General features: G+C 44.1%; 1 protein-coding gene across 2 annotated transcripts in view; it reads right to left on the reverse strand.

Annotated features, from left to right (window-relative positions):
* The window catches only part of FHL1 (four and a half LIM domains 1), a 60,420-nt gene extending 49,003 nt beyond the window's left edge, over positions 1-11,417 (reverse strand). The window contains exon 1 of one of the 2 annotated variants that reach the window (XM_081846805.1): positions 11,264-11,417. The gene's annotated coding sequence lies outside the window, so the exon portion shown is untranslated. Of the gene's footprint in view, positions 1-10,624; positions 10,649-11,263 lie in introns of those variants that run through there. The other variant, XM_081846806.1, reaches the window with a different exon arrangement.
* Between the last annotated feature and the right edge of the window lie 575 nt (positions 11,418-11,992).

An 11,992-nucleotide genomic window follows, 5' to 3' on the forward strand; every position in this document is an offset into this window, starting at 1 on the left:
CATTTTTGGGCTTCATGCTGTGGCCACAGACATGTGATCTGATGGTGAATTTGGGGTGACCCAATGAAAAAATCCTGAGAATCCCTGTGGATCCATGCTTTGTAACCACGTTTTTGCACCATTGCAGCCCCAGGCAACAGTGGGTGCGTGATTTTTTTGGTGCAGGCTGTAGCCATGGACATGCTATGTGATCTGATGGTGAATTTGGGGTGACCCAATGCAAAGATCCTGAGAATCCCTGTGGATCCATGCTTTGTATCCACATTTTTGCACCATTGCAGCCCCAGGCAACAGTGGGTGCGTGATTTTTTTGTTGCAGGCTGTAGCCATGGACATGCTATGTGATCTGATGGTGAACTTGGGGTGACCCAATGCAAAGATCCTGAGGATCCATGTGGATCTATGCTTTGTAACCACATTTTAAGTGGGGAGCGAAGGAAAAACAAAGAAGGGACATGAGAGGGGTGTGCAGAGAAGCAGCTGGCTAAGAATGCAGGAGAGGGATTTAACGGGAGGGAGGAAAGAAAGGCAAAAGTTTCCCCCCACCCAAGCCAGCCATCTCTGTCTCTGTCTCTGTCTCTGTCTCTCTCTCTCTCTCCTCCTCCTCCCTCCCTCCCTCCCTCCCTCCCCCTCTCTCTCTCCCTCCCCCCCCTCTCTCCCTCCCTTCCCCCCTCTCTCTCCCTCTCCCCCAGCAGCACCGGAGCTTGCCTGGATGGGGAGGGGCTTTCCCTGCTCTTTGTTCCGTTTCAGCAAACACAGCAACGAAACAGAGGAGGGTGGGCAGTAAGACCCTGAGGCAGAATGCAGGAAAGCAGCCACTTCCTCTTTTCAGGTTTCGCTTCTCCGTGCAGCGCCGCGATTTGATTTTTTGCCTGATTTTTGCCTGATTTTTCGGCTCCAGGGACCACACATTCGCTCTATAACACGCACAGACATTTCCCCTTCCTTTTTAGGAGAAAAAATCTGCGCGTTATAGAGGGAAAAATACGGTATATCTGAAATTTCATGCATATCAGTTAATATCTTGACCCTGCTCCACTGAATTGACATTTCAGCCTTCACGACATAGGAAAATGGCCAAGTAAACAGCTATTTTCATGGAGGAAAACTGGACATCATCATCATCATCATCATCATCATTTTTATTATATTCTGTCTCTCTCTCTCTCGACTGCATCAGACAAACATGGCTACCTATCTGAATCTGATGTTTGTAGTTATTTTAACTGCACACCTGGAACCGTGGCTGCTTGGCTGGGACCATAGTACTCTTTCCTAAGCTTCTGTGATGATATAAATCCCATTTTATTTTTATGCAGCTCGTCTGGCTGGCTTACTACACAGGCTAGGCAGAGGTTTTCCGAAAGGTCTCCATTATGTTGCAGTGAACATGAAGCCCTCGCTCTGCATGTGCCAACTGGGGCCCTGGCACAGCCCTGCCCTTTTATGGACCTTGGTTGTCTCATCTGAGACCCCTAAACATACTTTTATTGCAGGGGATTTCCCTTTCTCCCTCTTTTAAAATTAACTTTTATTTGCTTCTCACATTACTACTTTGATCCATTCAAAAGAAAACACCTTTTAACATTTTTTGCCGTACGTTGTATATATATGTATCCAAACATCCTTCTGCAATTTCACCCTTAGTGTCCCTATGACCTTCCCTCCACCCATGTTTGGCCCCATTAGATTGATTTCTACAGTATATCCTTTATTTGTGTTCAAACAGTATACTGTATTTTTCCGTGCCTTCTGGCAGTTCCCTCATTGCGATAAGCAAAGCTACAGGGAACCAGGCAGAGGGCCTTCTCGGTAGTGGCGCCCGCCCATCAGATGTCAAAGCGATAAACAACTACCTGACAGTCAGAAGACATCTTAAGGCTGTTCAGGGAAGTTTTCAATGTGTGACATCTTAGTGTATTTTTGGTCTCTGTGGAAGTCGCCCAGAGTGGCTGGGGAAACCCAGCCAGATGGACGGGGTACAAATAATAAAATATATTATTATTATTATTATTATTATTATTATTATTATTATTATTATTATTATTAGACTAGGTTCCCCCCCTAAAAAATAATGTCAAAAATTAGGGGGGCGTCTTGTACATGGATATCTCTCCCCCCCCCATTTTCTTAAATCTGAGTCCCCCAAAACAGGGGGCATCTTATACATGGGGGCATCTTATAGACAGAAAAATTTTGTACTTTAGATATTAGCCCATACGTATAATCTTGTAGCTCTTTCTATTGTAACTTTGTGGATTTCAGTCTAAACATATAAATCAATTTCATTCGGAACACTGTTTTCCCATAGATTCATCTACACATTCCCACTCTTTCTTTAAGTTTTGGTTAGAATGTAATCTGACTGCTGTCATCATTTTGGCCAATTCAATGAATTCACAAAATTTTATTTGCCCTTCTGCCACTGAAAGGACTTTATCTCCCTTCCAGTTTTTTGCCACCAAAATCCTGGAGGCCTATAAGAATTTTTAGGGGATGTCCCTATTCCTAGAAGAAAGGCTTCTGGGCCAGACAATCCATGTAGAGAGATGGGAAAGATTATGGAAAACCGATATAAACTTTACAGCCTGCTGTCTGATTAAAGAGAATATAATGAAGATGGTCTATCGTTGGTACCTCACCCCAGTAAAATTATCAAAGATGTACAAAAAGCACTCAAATCTCTGCTGGAGGGAGGTGGGGACAATGTGCCACATGTGGTGTAAGGTGGTTAAACAGTTTTGGATTGTGATACATGAAGAGCTCAAAAATATACTTAGGAATTCAATTTCTAAAAAGCCAGAATGTTTTCTGCTGGGCTTAATATCTAGTGACATCCCCAAGGATAAAAGGAATGTATTTAGAAGAGTGACTAGTGGGGTGCCACAGGGTTCTGTCTTGGGCCCGGTCTTATTCAACATCTTTATCAACGACTTGGATGATGGACTCAAGGGCATCCTGATCAAATTTGCAGATGACACCAAACTGGGAGGGGTGGCTAACACCCCAGAGGACAGGATCACACTTCAAAATGACCTGGACAGATTAGAGAAATGGGCCAAAACAAACAAGATGAACTTTAACAGGGAGAAATGTAAAGTATTGCACTTAGGCAAAAAAAATGAGAGGCACAAATACAAGATGGGTGACACCTGGCTTGAGAGCAGTACATGTGAAAAGGATCTAGGAGTCTTGGTTGACCACAAACTTGACATGAGCCAACAGTGTGACGCGGCAGCTAAAAAAGCCAATGCAATTCTGGGCTGCATCAATAGGAGTATTGCATCTAGATCAAGGGAAGTAATAGTGCCACTGTATTCTGCTCTGGTCAGACCTCACCTGGAGTACTATGTCCAGTTCTGGGCACCACAGTTCAAGAAGGACACTGACAAACTGGAACGTGTCCAGAGGAGGGCAACCAAAATGGTCAAAGGCCTGGAAACGATGCCTTATGAGGAACGGCTAAGGGAGCTGGGCATGTTTAGCCTGGAGAAGAGGAGGTTAAGGGGTGATATGATAGCCATGTTCAAATATATAAAAGGATGTCACATAGAGGAGGGAGAAAGGTTGTTTTCTGCCGCTCCAGAGAAGTGGACACGGAGCAATGGTTCCAAACTACAAGAAAGAAGATTCCACCTAAACATTAGGAAGAACTTCCTGACAGTAAGAGCTGTTCGACAGTGGAATTTGCTGCCAAGGAGTGTGGTGGAGTCTCCTTCTTTGGAGGTCTTTAAGCAGAGGCTTGACAACCATATGTCAGGAGTGCTCTGATGGTGTTTCCTGCTTGGCAGGGGGTTGGACTCGATGGCCCTTGTGGTCTCTTCCAACTCTATGATTCTATGATTCTATGTATTCCTTTATACAACAGCAGCGGCCAGAATATGAGTGGCAAAAAATCGGAAAACAGACAAAATTCCAGAATTACTAGAATGGCAAGCTAAACTTTGTGAATTTGCAGAGATGGCAAAGTTAACAGCAACCATTAGAGGCTGTGCTAATAAATTTTTTTATAAAGAGTGAGAATGCGTAAAGGATTACATGAAAAGAGTTGGCTTCGGAGTCTAAAATTGATATGCGATAGTTTAAACGGCTCAAGGTTATAGGATGATATTAAAACAAATATGGAACAACAAATATAAACTCAACAACAAAAACAGCAACAACAGTATGTAAAGAAGATCGTACATGGGTGAAGGGAAGCAACAAGTTTAGGGGGAAGGAGGGGAGGGCATTAATTGAAAAATTGTTAAAGATATATATGGGACCTAAGAGATTAAGGATAAGGAACCAAAAGGAGTCAGAAATTAAGGAATAGTAAAATAAGGGAATCTGAGAAGAATCAGTACAAATGAAAATATGAGACTCAAGGTTTTGTTATATACTGTTTTGTCTTGGATGTGAAGTCTTTTGTTGTAAAGATTGTACATAAAATGAATAAAGAAGTGTTACCCGGGGGGGAGGGGGAGAGAGAAGAAAGGCTTCTGGTCTTTTTTCAAATGTCATTTTGAACACCCATTGAAATTCTTCGTAAATATTACCCCAGAACTTTTTGATTTAATCGCATTGGGGCGGGGAATTTTCAGTCTGCAGCAGGACTCTTAACCATGGAGGGGTATTTTTTTGGGGGGGTGGCAGGTACTACTAGCTGAGACCCTCTACCCATTTCCTCCCGAGCCACAAAACTAATAGCATCCCCCAGAAATTGCCTTCGTCGTTGACATCTGTTTCCGCGTTTCCGCTTCCTTCACCATCATTTTTCTCGCACATGTGGGTGACCTCGGTGAAGCCTCTGGGCTCTGCGTTCTCCTTTGGGTGTTCTCAGTGACAGTGAGGAGAGAAGATGTCACAGTTAACAGGAGATGGAGGACCAGGGAGGCATCTGTGGTTGCTTAGCAACCACCTATCGGATGCCACCAAGGCCTCCGAGAGGAGGCTGGTGGTGCAAATGGGTATTCCCTGGTCTCCCACTACTTTGGGTGAGGTGGACTTTCTTTCCTTCTCTTTTTATAGTAATATTGATTAAATTTCCATTTTAACAATCTAATAAATACCACATTAAAAACATTCCAAATGATAAAAATCACCAAATGATTCAAATATTAAGCCAAATAGTAAGTCTTTGGTTGACTTCCCATGCTCTGAGGTTCGGTGGGGCGGGCGTGATGGTGATTTCACATTTGTGTGGCTTATCTTAATTAGTCCAGGTCATTCCAATAAAACATTCCAATCTTGATCCTTCATTTATTTTTAACAGACTCTGAGTTCGTCCGGCAAGTGGGTTGGACCAATGTCATATGTTTCTGTGTGGATATTTATTTTCTTTATTTCTCTCTTTATATTCTTTGTAGTCCAACAGTCTGTCCGTGGCGTTTCTCTTTCTCTTTCTTGTGCCTGTGATTTTCCATTGCGACGCGTCCCAAGGTGGAGGAAATCTGGCTTTCTGCCATTTGTACCAGGCATATGTTCAAACTTCTTTGTTTTATCTCCTTCCATGACAAATCAGCCTGCACTTTGGCTAGAAACCATCATTTCCATCATCTATTCTTGTCAATCCGTTGAAGGTAATTGCAAAATTCACAAATCATTTCCATGCAGGTAATTTGATAGCTAGACTATAATCATAACAATGATGAAATACTCTTTCTTTCTTTCCCCTCCCACTTACACACATAAACAATCAGGCACGCAGTCCTTACAGGGAGGTTGGCCAAATAAGATAGCAAATACGAAGTATATCAAAAAGAAATAATGGAGGCACATGCCCCCCTTCCATTCCGACATAGGGTGAGGTGGACTTTCAGTACAGAATCAGGTAGATAGCTGTGTTGATCTGACACATTCAAAATATATTTAAAAATAAAAACATTGTCCAGTAGCAGCTTAGAGACCAACTAAGTTTGTTCTTGGTATAAGCTTTTGTGTGCATGTTTCAGTGTATCTGAAGAAGTGTGCTTGCACATGAAAGCTTAGACCCAGAACAAACTTAGTTGGTCTCTAAGGTGCTACTGGACAATTTTTTCAGTACAGAAGTTAGGAAGCCAAGAATATAGGACTGCACTTGAGAGAGCCTGACCAGCAAGGCAGTGTAGCCCTGCCCTTTTCCTGAGGATTCCAGATTTCCTTTCTGGTTAGTTAAAAGCATGGGTAGGCAACCTAAGGCCCGGGGGCCGGATCTGACCCAATCACCTTCTCAATCCGGCCCGCAGACGGTCCGGGAATCAGCGTGTTTTTACATGAGTAGAATGTGTCCTTTTATTTAAAATGCATCTCTGGCTTATTTGTGGGGCATAGGAATTCGTTTATTTCCCCCCTCCCTTAAAATATAGTCTGGCCCCCACAAGGTGAAGTAAACAGCTATTTTTGTGGAGGAGGGTTGAGATATTAACTGATATGCATGAAATTTCAGCTATAGCTATATAATCCCTAGTGTGGTAAGATAAGACCTTTGGAGTAGGCATTTTCAAAAAAAAAGTTTTTTATGAACCGCCCTACCGTACAAGCAATGGGTTGGCGCTTTAAATTGGCCATTGGCAGCCGCCCCGGCCGCCCAAAATAAAATCGAGATTAAAGTGACTCATCCGTTTACAATGGATTCATTCCTTGACACCGCGGATGTCAAGAGAAGATACAGAGAGGAACGTTTCGCCACAAGCCAGAGAGGGCTGAAGAAACCAGAGAGGGAGGGAGGGATGGAGGGACGGAGGGGGCAGCCACCCAAATATTTTGGCAGCAATGGAGGCGAGAGGAGAAAGAGAGAGAGAGAATGTGCAGTCGCTATGCATGAATATCCCAGAGCAGTGGGGAAAGCTATGGAGGCGAGATATTAGATTGACTGCCTGTTACACAATTAAGGAGAACTGAATGAAAATGATGCACAGGTTGGACATGACCCCAGCCGGACTTGCTAAAACGTACAAATTAAAATCCAACTGAAGTTGGAGATTCAACAGAGCAGAAGGAACGATGTCTCCCATATGGTGGGGATGCGAAAAAATGGGGGGGGGGGCGGCAGTCTGGAATACAATTTATGAAGAACTAAAAAAGATGTTTGAAACATCCTTTGAGAAAAGGCCAGAAGCATTCCTAACAGGTATTGTTACAAAAGACATCCTGAATGATAAGAAAAGTGTGTTTCTAAATGCCACGGCCACTGGCAGGTTGTTGATAGCTAAAAATTGGAAAGGGGACACTGTCCCCTCAATAGAGGATTGGTTAAACAAATTACCGCACCTAGTTTTTGGAGGAGGAAAACAAGAAAAAAAATATTCTGAATCTCAGAATCCAGAACAGCAAGAAGGATAGCTGTGCAGCGAAAGCAGCAATCCCTCTTGCTGTTCTGGCTTCTGGGATAGCTGCACAGCCTGCATTCGCTCCATAAGATGCACACACATTTCCCCTAACTTTTTAGGAGGGAAAAAGTGAGTCTTATAGAGCAAAAAATACGGTATGTGAATTTAAAGAACCGGATAAAATGACAGCGGCCATTGGACTTCAGTCGAATCAAAAACTCAATATGGAACTGATTAGAACAAGCATGTCCAACAGTCAGATCGTGACCTGAACCCCCCAAAACGGGGCTTTTCCTCCTAAAAAAAGCTCAACAACTCTGACCTAGATCCCTGCCAGTTTTTCACTGTGAGTAGATCACAGTCTCTTGGGAGTTGGCCACCCCTGGCTTAGAAGAATATATGACAAAACATTGTTCCAATTTCTTGGTATGTATGGACTGAGTTTGTAAAGGTTTGGGGAAGTTATTGTAAGACTGTAAGATCATTCTGGGGGTTCAAGTAACCACTATATATATAAAAAACACAATGACTAGTTTAAAATATACCAAGAAGGTCTAGCTGTGGTGGAGGGAAGCCATGATAACAGAACAAGATAGACACAGAATGGAAAACGGGAACTTTATCAATATCACATCTTACATTGTATATTCTGTATATCTTAGAGCATAGATTCCATGTTATAACAATCAAATGAAATAAAGACTTGCAATATGAATATGAATATATATATATATATATATGCTTTCGTAGATTTTCACGGAAAAATTTCATATATATATATATATATTCATTTCATATATATTTCATATTTCATATATATATATATGACGGTTCACAATTTTTTTTATCTTACCACACTAGGGATTATATAGCTATAGCTGAAATTTCATGCATATCAATTAATATCTTGACCCTCCTCCATGAAAATAGCTGTTTACTTGGCCATTTTCCTATGTCGTGAAGGCTGAAATGTCAATTCAGCGGAGCAGGGTCAAGATATTAACTGATATGCATGAAATTTCAGATATAGCTATATAATCCCTAGTGTAGTAAGATAAGACCTTGGGAGCAGGCATTTTTATATATATAAAAAAGTTTTTTATGAACCGCCCTAAATATATATATCCCAGAGCAGCTGCCGGCCACTAATGGGAGAGACCGTCCAAAACCTCTGGAGGGCACCAAATTGGGAAAGGCTGCCCAAGAGTTAGAGCACACACAGGCACAGCCCAGGTGACTTAAAACACTCTGACTGCTGGTCCCTTGTAAATAGCTGCTTTCCATATGTCCCTTTTCCTGCCTGGGGTGGAGTAGTCTTGATGCCTTACTAAAAAAAGGTTGTGTCAAGGCCTACATCGACGTGGCACCGTTTCTGCAATTCACAATTTGTGCCAATGGGGTTTTCAAACTAAACTGCCACAGCAGGGCCCCCCAATCTGGACTGGCACCTTGGCACAGGCTGGCGTGTGTGTGTGTTCCTGCCCAGAAACCTATGTCCCCACTGTGGAAGGATGTGGGGATCCAGAATTGGCCTCCAAAGTCATGGTTAAAACCGTATTTATGGAAGACAATCTTACTTGGCTAAAAAAAAATAAGAGCTTCCAAAAAACCCCACAAATGCCTGTGTTTCCTTCTAACAGACACGACACAAAAGGAAAAGGGAGGATGAGGGAGGAAGAAAAGAGCAAACTCTTGCACTAGATTTGGGTTACGAAGTTTTTGCAAAGGCTAGCAGGAGTGGACAAATTGGGAGTGGCATAATCCTGGCATAATTAGCAGCTGAATCCCATCATCTGATTCCTATGCATATTTACTCACTGCAGCCTAAGCCTTTAAGCTGACATCGGAACTTGGACACATTTAGGAATGTGAAAGGAGCTGTTCGTCTTTGTTACTGCTGCCGCCACTGTAACCCTAAACACATCTACAGTGGTACCTCTAGATACGAACGGGATCCGTTCTGGAGCCCCATTCGCATCTAGAGGTAAACGTATCTAGTGATGGCACGTCTGCGCAACAAGCACAAAATAATACCTCTGCAGTGCCACAAATCCAGCTCAATGGTGTAATGTTGGAAAGTGTCGATCACTTCTCCTATCTAGGGAGTTATCTTTCCATAAGGGCCGACATTGATGCCGAAATCCACCACTGCCCGAGCTCTGCGAGTGCGGCTTTCTCCCGAATGAAGAGCAGAGTATTCGAGGACTGGGACATTTGCAGGGAAACCCAAATTTGCTATGGTACTACCAACCTGACTGTCTGCTTGTGAAACATGGACCACTTATCAACGCCGTCTCCAACTCCTCGAAAGATTCCATCAACAGGGTCTCCAAAAAGTTTGGGAAGACACAGGAGAACTAATGCCAGAGTACTGGAAGAAGCAAAGATCGCCAGTGTTGAAGCAATGATTCTTCAACATCAACTTTGGACTGGTCGTGTTGAGCGGATGCCTGATGATCGTCTTCCAAAGCAACTACTCTATTCCAAACTTAAAAATGGAAAGCATAATGCTGGTGGTCCACAAAAGCGGTTGAAAGATCTCAAGGCAGATATTTAAAAATGTAGTATAAACACTGACAACTGGGAAACACTGGCCTGCGAGAGCTCCAATGGGAGAACAGCCTTGACCAAAGGTGTCAGTGGGGTTTGAAGACACTCAAACTCTGGATGCAAGGGAGAAACACGCTAAGAGGAAGGCGCACTTGCGGGACCAACTCCCGCCCGGAAACCAATGTCCCCACTGTGGAAGGACGTGTGGATACAGAATTGGCCTCCACGGTCACTTACGGACTCATTGCTAAAACCGTGTTAATGGAAAACAATCTGACTCGGCTACAAGGGATCGCCAAAGAAAGAAGGAAGCCATGCCTAAGCCATTGTAAGGGTCCCTTCCAACTCTGCAATTCTGTGATCTCCACCACTTCCTTCTCTACAGGGAAAACATTTGGTTCTGAATCCTGAGAGAGGCAGCCCCTTCCATTGTACAGCCGAGGGAAAGAGCCAAGCATTTCAGATCACAGAAAGCGAAAGAAAAGTTGACATTAATTTGTTGGCAACTGACAATGCACAGGAACCCTGCCAGCAACAACACTGCACCCTTTGCCACCTTCTAGTTCTGTTAGGAATTTTTTTGGATAAAAAGAAGCACAAACTTTCCTTCCAGAATAAGTTGGGGAAGGGGGATTACCCAAGCTAGCAAGAAACTTACTAACAGTTAGAGACAGTCGCCTGCAGCAGCCAGAGGCTTGGACAGCCGTCTTCTAACCCTCAAGCTGGAAGATGTCCTTGGAGAGGTGTCAGAGGAGAGAGGCAGACTCACACTGAGACAGACTCACCTCTGACCTGCTGCCTGGATGATGCCCAGGAGGAGAGACTGGGGAGCGGCTGCTTTGCTCAGGAGGAAGGAAGGGGAACTAAGATCTGTAAGCAGCTGAGCCAGAGGGTTGGTGCTGGCTGGGTGGAGCATTGGAGCGTGAGGTGGGAGGGCGAGGAGGAGGAGGGGGGATGCAGGAGAGCCTGGACGGTCCTGAGGCGCAGACCTGGATCCTGCTGCTCCAAAGGTGGTCCCATAGGATGGAGCCAAAGGGAAGCGACATGCATATAAAACATTTGGAGGTTTCATCTGAAGAAGGCAATGGAAGAGTATCCAGGGTTCTGAATCTGAGCCAGGGTGCCTGCCCGATGATGAGATTGCCAACAACGGGGTCAGAAATAAGTGGGTGATTTTGAGAATCTGAGAGACAGAGCCTCTTCCATTGCACAGCCAATGGAAAGAGCCAAGCATTTCAGATCACAGAAAGCAAAAGAAAAGTGGCACATTAATTCGCAACCCACAGGAACCCTGCCGGAAACAACACTGCCCTCTTTGCCACCTTCTAGTACTGCTAGGAAATTTTTTGGATAAAAAGAAGCATAAACTTTCCCTCCGGAATACGTTGGGGAAGGGGGATTCCCCAAGTTAACAAGAAACTTACTAACAGAGACGGTCGCCTGCAGCAGCCAGAGGCTTGGACAGCTGTCTTCTAACCCTCAGGCTGGAAGATGTCCTTGGAGAGGTGTTAGAGGAGAGAGCAGACAGTCTCACACTGAAGGATCCTCTGACCGGCTGCCTGGATGATTCCCAGGAGGAGAGACTGGGGAGCGGCTGCTTTGCTCAGGAGGAAGGAAGGGGAACTAAGATCTGGAAGCAGCTGAGCCAGAGGGTTGGTGCTGGCTGGGTGGAGCCAGTGCCTGCTTTACATATAAGCTCAACAGGCTCTAGTTTAGGGCCCCCTCTCTTGGCCCCCCCCCCAAAAAAAATTAACGTGAAAAAACCTGGATGTACATTTCCAAAAGAGAAGATAAAAAACAAATAAAGCCAACATACAGCAACCGTGTTTTGTGTTGTGTAGGCTCCTATGATGTAAGTCATAGGCCCCGCCTGCTCGCCTGCTCCCCTGCTCCTCAAACTATCACTGCTTTGCTCATTTCTATATATAGGGTGCCGACATTCTGCATGGACTGGTTGTCTGGCAACATGTGCAAATGGCTTGAGATACCTATGAATTCCATCAATTACCATATAGCATTTATTCAACACAAAAAAACAGTAGCAATTTGTTGTGGACAAAGGACAGCTGGACATATAAAGGGCCCTGTTACCTTCAGGAGCTGAGGGCCGCATCAAACCTCAATCCAGCCCTCAATCAATCAATCAATCATCT

This window comes from Podarcis erhardii (genome assembly GCF_964252035.2).
Source record: "Podarcis erhardii genome assembly, chromosome: Z".
NCBI lineage: Eukaryota > Metazoa > Chordata > Lepidosauria > Squamata > Lacertidae > Podarcis > Podarcis erhardii.